At 28.0% G+C, this 6,919-nt stretch overlaps 1 protein-coding gene and 1 long non-coding RNA gene across 2 annotated transcripts in view; both read left to right on the forward strand.

Annotated features, from left to right (window-relative positions):
- The window catches only part of LOC107439451 (uncharacterized), a 114,450-nt gene that overhangs the window by 75,385 nt on the left and 32,146 nt on the right, over positions 1 to 6,919 (forward strand). The gene's annotated exons all lie outside the window — the stretch shown is intronic.
- Positions 4,282 to 6,408, forward strand: LOC139426242 (uncharacterized). Its single transcript, XR_011637473.1, has 2 exons — positions 4,282 to 5,196; positions 5,897 to 6,408. It is a non-coding gene; the product is annotated as an uncharacterized lncRNA (long non-coding RNA).

Below are 6,919 nucleotides of genomic sequence, written 5' to 3' on the forward strand. Positions count from 1 at the left end.
TATAACTCAAAGAAGTTTGAATATTTTCACAAATGTAGCTTCAGTTGTTGTGATAGTATGTACAGCCATTTTAAGTGAGTCGAATAAGCTCGTTAATTTTAACTATTACATTTAATATATATAAAAATGAATAATCATCATTGTGATGAATGCAATGTTTCTTTTACGATTAAAAGCAACCTTCTTCGTCACTAAGCATGGCAATAATGCATTTGAATGTTCGACCTGCAAAAAAACATTCAATAAGAGCGATACATTAAAGAGGCATTTGGATGTACACTCCATATCAAAGAAAAGAAAAGCCAGCCCTGTTAGAGCAGAATCTAAGCGACCTTATATTGTTTCATTGAATGAGCCATCGACATCTGAAAATGTTACAACTATTAAAGGATTGATTGAAGTGTTTGGTGGAAGACTAAAAACTGTTCGTTTCGATAATAACGAAAATTTCACTGACACAGAAGAATATTTAATATCAAGAGTTGATTTCAAATGAACTGGCTAAAAATAATTTGAAGGTAAATATTCAACTTATTTGCTTAAATGATAAAGCCTCGAGTGGTGGTGTTATCACAGATGAATAAAATTTTAAAACTAGAAACTGTATAATTTTATCTTCTTCGAATTTAAACGAAGTGTACGATTGCAAAAAAGATAAACTTTTAGCTGAATCTTTTGAATTTGAAGAAAAAGATAGCGGCTGGACTCTGTGAAAAATCATGTATTTAGAAATAAGAGTCAATAAATATAATCCGTTAAACGGATCAACATTTGTTGAACTACCAGATTTTATTCAAAGGAAAAAGGCCGTAATTAATATTAAAAATAACGATAATAAATACTTCATGTATGCAGTCCTTGCCGCCTTGCACCCACAGACCAATAAAGCGTATACAGTGGAAAAACTTGCAACTTTTGCTGATGAACTTTACTTTTCCTGCCTTGAGTTTCCAATGAAACTAGAAGATATTTCCAAATTTGAAAAGAAAAATAATATTTCGATAAATGTATACGGTTTCAATGATAAGAATGTGATTTATCCTCTGCACATTACTATTATCTTCATTTTCTATCATAATAGTGTTCGTAAAGTTAAGAAATTATTTTGTTACTCAAGAGTGATTTACACTGACTTATGTTTCTTCTTCTGACATTATTATATCTATTCGAACTTATTGTAGTTGCTCAAATTATTGTTTTGCTTTGACATAATGTCAAAAGTATTTTAGTTATTTTTTAAAGTCTAGTAGATTTTCAGATGCAGCTCTTACTTGAAATTTTATGAATACATCAGTTGATCATGAAATTTTATGAATACATCAGAATGCTGAGTTTCATGTAATTTCTGTATTTTTTATGTATTCATAAAAAAATAGAAGCAGAAACGCAAACAAAATTCAAATTCTGAATTTGTTTTTGGCCAGCCAAGTAAAAGGAAAACTTAAATTTTGTGTTCTAAAGATAAAATCAATAAAATACTTATAAGTAATGTAAGAACATTGACGTTAGCTATTATGCAAACTGTTATAACAAAATAATTTTTTTACTAATTTAATGCACGACCCTTATAACAGTATTTTACTGGTAATTAATATTTTTACCCTATTAAATGTATTCGGAATGTTAGTGCCATGTATCGTGATTTTGTGCTGACATTAAATGTAATTCATATCTGTTTAAATACTTTAAATTATGACATTAGTATTTTTTATGTTAATGGTTCCTTTTTTTTTTTTTTTTGTAGGTTAATAAGAAGTTATTACAAGAAGAGATTGTTCAGGAAACTGGTAAAAATGTCACATTGAAAGATCTTTCAAATATTGTTGCTAAAGGGAAAAAATCATATAATGACTTTGGTGAAGTATTTTTTTGTTTTATTTTCTTTATTTAGCTTTATATGAATTGATGAATCTAGGTAATAAGTGTTTTAAAAGTCTAATAAAATTTCATGAGATTTCATTTTACGCATACTAATGAAACATTTTGTATACATGCTTCTATATTGTGGGCATATAGATAAACTGTGAATGTTGAATCTTCCTGATCTATATCTTATGTGTTTAGATATTGTAAATAATCTTTTTTCAGATTTTGCATACTCTTCAAAATATCCATCATTGGTCTGTTTCTGTATTGAAAGATGATGATACCTTACAAGGCATATTTTTTCAAGATAGGGAAATGAAAGAGATGTACTGCAACTATCCTGAAATTTTATTTACAAGTTAATAAATAACAACTATACTTGTTATATATATCTAATTAAGGATGGCAATGGGTTGTTATTTTTCTTAAACTAACTTATATCTTTTTTAGAATTTATAAATGAAAATTATTGCATAAGATTTTTAACTTTGTCCATCCGTTTTTTAAAGTCAAATTAACCTGTTGTTGTAAAAAATTGTATTAGATAAGAATAAATGTGGTATTTTATTTGATATTGATTATTCATTGTTTTTATTACTTTGCTGCATAGTCTTTGTCTCCTAGGTTATTGTGAAATCATTGGAGTTGGTTTACTGGCTCATGAGGATAAGGAATCTGTCCAATGGCTGAGTAATAAAGCTTTTTAGCTGAGCAATGATAAATGCCATGAAACTCGCCTCATTGTTACTGACAAAGAGTTTACTGAACGTGTGATCTTCAGAGACTTATTTCAAAGTGCAAAACTTGAAATCTGCTTGTTCCACAGCTTTAAACTAATCAGTTGGCAAAAGAAGGTACTTCCCTCCCAGCCTCTCCAAACACTGCCCTCACTTACTCTGAATTATTTTCTATCCACAAATCTAAAGTTAATAAAGCTTGGCTTGTTCCACCGGATCACAATTGGTTTCCCCGCAAGCGTCCTGGAGGAGCCCTTGACTTTCAGGGTACACGTGCCGACCAAACCGCTACCTGTAGATTTGTCTGTGGGCATACTAACAGCCGTATTCACCACGCCGAGTTAAATTCAAGAGTAACTCGGGGATCGGAATATCCACGGTTAAGAGTTACTCTCAGATTAACCCTCGCTTTTTATTCTCCAACCGTTTTCAACAGAGGATTTCACAACTCGAGCTTAACACTTGCAGGAAATATAACGAGGCCTTTGATTGGGCAAGGTAAAACCATGTGACTTTGTATATAATATAAACACGTGCATAAACAAATTAGCATGAGTATCGCATATTAGCGTGAGTTTTCGATTTTTATCTTTGTAATAATGTCGTTATCAAAGAAATTTGTTTTCAGCGACCACGAAACAGAAATATTGAGCAATTTGATAGACAATTACAAGCATATAATTGCTTGTAAAATTACAAATGCTCATTTCCATAGTAAAAAAGAAGCGTGGGAATAATTAAAAACTGAATTTCACGCAATTAATGGAGATAGCAAAAAGAAAAAACTCCAAAATAAGTATAAAAACATGAAAAAAATGGCACAAAAAAACAAAGCTGCCGTCAAAGTAGAGTTATACAAAACAGGAGGAGGAGGCAGTATGCTAAAAACCACTCCTATGGATGAAAATTTTTTAGCCATAGGAGTTGTAACCAACCCATAAGGTATAGATTGTGATTCTGACTACAATAACTTCAAAAAAGATTGTCAAGGTATGTTTCACTTTTAAAAATACTTTATTAGTTATAATATATTCCAATGTTTACTAATAGATAAAATTCTTTAAAATCAAACATTGATAGTTTAACTTAACTCTAATCATGATTTTTTTTATATTTATGAATAAAATACTATATTAATATAATAAAAATAATATCAAGAAAAGAATTTTATAATATAGAAAACTAACACTAATTTTTAATAATCAATATTTGAAGTTTAATTTTGGAAGTTCAATCAGTTTTAATTTTTTTTATTTCACAAAAAACAAAAAAAAACCCACAAAAATTTTTGTTCATTTTATCTGATGAACCTCTTACTTATACTGATTTTTAATTTTTTTAAATGCACATGTCGCAATTTTTTAATATTAAATTTTTGAAAAGATTTTAAATACTGTGTCCCGAGTTAGAGTAGGTTGGTCCATCTCATGGGGTACATTGGATCATGTAACAAAAATGTATTCAGATACAACATTGAAAGATAAATGTTAGGTGATACAGTACTTTCATTATATTCGTTTTAGTTTAAAATTAAAAAACAATATTTAAAGTTTAATAAAATACACGTCTTCAAATATAAAGCTAATAATTCATACTTCACACTATTGCTTATTGAATTTTACTAAAAAATATTTTCTTTTTAGCACTAATACTTTCATAAGACATAATAGTTAAAATAATTTATTGCTGAAGTAAAGTAATCAAAACATTTTAACCAATAGCTGTGTATTGAAATGCCTGATATTTCCTTGTGTAATTTACATTGTTAAAAAAATTTTTTTAATGACTTTTTGACTTCTAAAAAAACATAAATGTAATGCACATTATTAACATAAATATAAATATTTTTAATAGTCCAACCTACCCCAGGGTTTTAGTGGACCACCGTACCAAGAGTTCTGCATTTCACAAGAAGTTGCTATTACTTCTCTCCCAACATTTAAATTCAAATAGCTGCAAGCAATTATAAAAATAAATATCTATTATGGAAAATTTTAAAAGTTTAAGATTATCCAAGGTGCCATGTTTAATCAATCGAGACCAGAATATAATGTAATTTTATAAATTTAGTTGTTATAAGTTCATCATCATACAGCATACCACTTCTCTATTTCAAAAATAATATTTATTATTTCCGCATTTTAATTATCATGGTATTGTCAATTTCAAAACATATCATGATTAGAAAGTCTGTCTTGAAGCACATATTTAATACAAAACTGAAGATATTTCATCATAAATATATCACTGTTTTATTCTCAGCTCACTTTACTTCATTAGTTTCACTAAAGAAAAAGCGATAGCAAAATTGCAATTTTTTTAATACCTGGAAAGATCAGACTATCATGCCATGCCCACAATCATGTACTTATTATTATGGACTTAGGATGGAAAAAATGTGCAGAATCAGATTTTTTAGTTACACTTTAATCAAGAAACTATATTAAATATTATTTCGTAATAAAATTTATCAATTGCATACTATAAAAATTATGCTCTTATATTTTCAGCACAAAAGGAAAATTCTTCAGAGGCCATTACTTTTGAGTATAACAGAACAGAAGATGTGATTGACAGTGAAGATGATTTTCCAGTAATTATTATTTTTTTATTCTTATTTTGCTGTTAGCGTTCACTTTCTTTCATCAATATAAGCCAGATCAAGAGCAAAAATAATAAAAACATCTAACCTGCTTATTCAGATATTTTATCAAAGCTTAACAGAACATAAATAATTTTCAGATTATATATACACATGCAAGGCTTGTTTAACCGATTCTAACTTCTACGCTAAAATAACAATTCTTACTTTTGATATTTTATTTGGATAGAGGTTAATTAAAATTAAATGTATTAAAAAAAAAGCCTTTAACCTGCTTGTTATAGTATACTTAAGTTATGCCAAGAACTTTTGAATTATTTTATTGTTGTTAAACAGTTTGTTTGCAAAAATGTTAAACAGTTCAGATTGAAATTGTTGATAAGTTTTTATCGTTTTTTAAAATATTATAAATTTAAATGAAGACTCGATTTAAATTATTTCAGCAAATATTTATAATAATAACAGATTAAGGTATGCTTTTATTACGTATTGTGTACAACTATTGTTAATTTTAAAAATGAAATATTTTTTGATAATCATTATAAGATTCCATAATTTATAATGTTTATTAAATGTTCCAATATTTTCATAAGTTTATGAAAAACACGAGTTTTAAACAAAACTTATTTTTATCAAAACACACAAATAAGTATAAGTATTTGTTATAAAATTTGATTATTGCATGTTTTAGGAACAAGGGTTAAATGAAACCATAACAGAGGACTTCGCAACTCCCCCCACAGGAAGCTACGTTGCCCCAGAGATTTCTGAAGACCCCGTAGTTAAAGAGGAACAAGATAGAGTAGCGTCAGCAGTTTTGAGAAAGAGAGCGAATGTGACGTCAAAAAAAATTCCTTTGACAAAAAAAGTTTTGATTACGCCAAGGCGAAGACCCAATGCTTCTCAAAAGGCTGCAGAAGCTATGGAAGATGGAGCACAGCAGCCATTGAAAGTGAAGCTCTTCTTCGTAAAGAAGAGCATCAGGCGAAGATGGGGAGGGACGCAAAAGAGCATGAGCTCAAGAAGGACATTTTAAAAAACGAACATGAAGTGAAAATGCAAATAGAATCTGCAAAGTTGCGGAATGAAGAGCAAAAATATAGGATGCTCGTTGCAAAAGAAGAATATTACAAAAGTTTAAAACCAAACCAACCTTAATGTAAAGAAAATGTAACGTAAAAACAAATATATATTTCATTCATATTGTGTTTCTTCCTATTTCCTTTAAAACAAGAGATGCTTAACAGAATATTTGTATTACAAATTTGTATTGTGATCGAATAGAAATTCTTTACTCAATTTATCTTACTCATAACTCTTTAACACTAATTAATAAAAAATCTTTAGTACAATAAATAAACAGAATTAAATAATAAAGAAATTAAACAAACAATTTATTTACAGTAATTAATAAGACACTTTAGTACAATAAATAAATAGAATTAAATAATAAAAAAATGAAAGAAACAATTTATTTACAGTATGAGTAAAAGAAGTTTATAGATAAACATTAAATTTTATTAAAAATTATTTTTAGATGAGGCAAACAATTGAATTTCTTGAAGATGATGAAAGAAAGGAAATATAAGTCTCAACTGTAACAAATAATTATCTAGAAGAGTTTGATGAATCAGATTTTTTTTAATAAGATATCGCTTACATGTAATATATAAAAAATATTAGTTAAAAAATTTATAACAATTGTATTTCGTTT

The sequence above is a fragment of the Parasteatoda tepidariorum genome, chromosome 8 (assembly GCF_043381705.1).
Source record: "Parasteatoda tepidariorum isolate YZ-2023 chromosome 8, CAS_Ptep_4.0, whole genome shotgun sequence".
Classification (NCBI taxonomy): Eukaryota; Metazoa; Arthropoda; class Arachnida; order Araneae; family Theridiidae; genus Parasteatoda; species Parasteatoda tepidariorum.